Consider the following 2,486-nt stretch of genomic DNA (forward strand, 5'->3'; position numbering starts at 1 on the left):
ACCCTCACCCTCTACCCTCTCCTCTCTCTCCCCACTGTCACTCTCTACCCTCTCTCTCCTCTGCCCCACTGTCACTCTCTACCCTCTCTCCCTCTGCCCCACCCTCAACTCTCTACACTTCTCTCCTTGCCCACCCACCGCATTGGCCCCACATGTCCTCCCCCTTCCCGCTGCCTGCGCTCTCTGCTGCATCACATTCTAACATCTCACACATGCATCTCTCCTTCTACAGGTGCAGCTGACCCACGAGGTAGACCGTCTCCGCTCCGAGTGCGATAGCCTCCGCAAGCAGTTGCAGCAGTCGCAGTACGAGTCTAAGTCTGTTTATATCTCCTCCCCTTTCGTCGTCTGATTTACGACGATGGCGAACCCGCGAAACAAGTGGACGTCTTTCCGTTCGCTCGCGTACATCTTGACCCACATGACAGAGCACGTCTCTTTCGGTTATTCGCGCGATGACCGCGTAACAAGTAAACGTCTCTTTCGGTTATTCGCGCGATGACCCATGTAACAAGTGAACGTTTCTTGATTATTCGCGCGATGACCCATGTAACAAGTGAACGTTTCTTGATTATTCGCGCGATGACCCGCACAACAAGTGACTGGTGGTACTGAAGCTGCATTGTAGAAGCTCTGCTATAGCATCGCTGGTACTGAAGCTGCATTGTAGAAGCTCTGCTATAGCATCGCTGGTACTGAAGCTGCATTGTAGAGCTTCGTATCGAAGCTCTTGCTATAGCAATCGCTGCGTTATGAAGCTTGCATTGTACGAGCTTCATGTATGAAGCTCTGCTATAGCATCGCTTGGTACTGATGCTGCATTTGTAGAGCCTTTCTGTATGAGCTCTGCTATAGCATCGCTGGTACTGATGCTGCATTGTAGAGCTTCTGTATGAAGCTCTGCTATAGCATCGCTGGTACTGAAGCTGCATTGTAGAAGCTCTGCTATGAACTCTGCATATAGCCCATCACTAGGGTACTGAAGCCCTGACCATTGCTAGGCTTCTGGCTAATTGAGCTTTGCATATGCATCGCTGGTACTGATCGCTGGCATCTGTAAGAGCTTCTGTGTTGAAGCTCTGCCTTATAGCAATCAGCTTCGGATACTGAAGCTGCATTGTAGAGCTTCTGCTATGAAACTCTGCTTTATAGCCATCGCTGGTACTGAAGCTGCATTTTGCATAGCAAGCCCTTCCTGTATGAAGCTCTGCTATAGCATCGCTGGTACTGAAGCTGCGAGCTCGCATCCTCACGACACGAACGCGGGTAACGAGCGCGACGAGTGATCGGTCGACGGCGAGAGTTAGACTGACGCCGCGCTCCGCGCTCGCGTGTTGCAGCTATGAGAGTTTGGGAGCGCTCGGCAGTCCAGCGAGGTTCCCGTTGACGTCTAACTCCATGCTGTCGAACACGCTGCCGTCGGCTCTCTCTGTCGGAAGCCTCTCTTCTTACAGGTATGCATAAATTACACCTAATTAATCTATCTAATCGAGCAGAGATTACCACCTGATCTCTACGTAGTTACAGTACAGTACGTACAGCTATGGTACAGGTACGTAGAAGTTACGCCTAATTAGATTATCTAGTCGTACGGGTACGCATAAATTGCAAGGAATGTGTCTAATCGTATATGTATGCAATGATGTCCTAATTATACAGTTAATTGCCTATTAGTCCAGGTATGCATAATCTAGTTACACAGGTCTTCGTTAATTACACAGGTGTCTGTTCATTACCTGGCCATGCGGACTACCTACTCGTATCATGTATCGATGTCAGCTTCTTTAGCATTTTATTTTTGTAGGTGTGCGTGTGTGTGCGCGTGCGTGCGTGCGTGCGTGTGAGTGTGCAGGCATGCGTGCATATCTTACTACGTTTGTGTATCTCCTATATTTTATATCAGAATTTCATCTATTAACACACAAGTACATCCAGCCCACTTGTGTTTTGCGGGAAACGTGCCACCAGCACATGTACAAATACGTTATAAACAAACTTGGGAATCTCCGCCGCACCGTCACCTCCTGGTTCCCATCCTGCGGACTGCCGTTTCTAATCTTACAACAGCGCTGCCAATCACATCTCTCCAAATGCACGTGGAGTTTAGTTATGTTTGCCGTCAAGAGATGGCGCCACGCTCGCGATCACCATCGCGTTTTCGTTGCAGCCGCTGCGACCGGATGGACGGCTACGAGTCGGACTCGGCGACTGTCGTCCGGCGGCCCCGTAGAGGGCGTTACCCGCTACGAGACGAACCGAGCAAGGTGAGGTCAAGGTCGTCAGGTCAGCGTGCGTTCGTCGCTCTCTCTGATTTGTCGGTCAGATTCTTTTTATTCCATCGTATCTATCTGACTATTCATTGACGTACTTGTGTTTTAACCGACGTTCTCTTGTTTCTGCCCCGCCCTCTAGCAGCAGGTGCAGACACTAAACGAGCAGGAGTGGGAGAAGATCCAACAAGCGCACGTGCTCGCCAACGTGCAGCA

At 50.3% G+C, this 2,486-nt stretch overlaps 1 long non-coding RNA gene across 2 annotated transcripts; it reads left to right on the plus strand.

The window, feature by feature from the left end:
- The first annotated feature begins 230 nt into the window (after positions 1–230).
- LOC106819624 lies at positions 231–2,486 on the plus strand. Of its 2 annotated transcripts, none has more exons than XR_001395465.1 (4): positions 231–306; positions 1,341–1,454; positions 2,168–2,264; positions 2,413–2,486. It is a non-coding gene; the product is annotated as an uncharacterized LOC106819624 (long non-coding RNA). The 2 variants fall into 2 exon arrangements; XR_001395464.1 differs by having other exon boundaries at positions 2,416–2,486.

Source organism: Priapulus caudatus, unplaced genomic scaffold (assembly GCF_000485595.1).
Source record: "Priapulus caudatus unplaced genomic scaffold, Priapulus_caudatus-5.0.1 Scaffold3861, whole genome shotgun sequence".
NCBI classification, from domain to species: domain Eukaryota; kingdom Metazoa; phylum Priapulida; class Priapulimorpha; order Priapulimorphida; family Priapulidae; genus Priapulus; species Priapulus caudatus.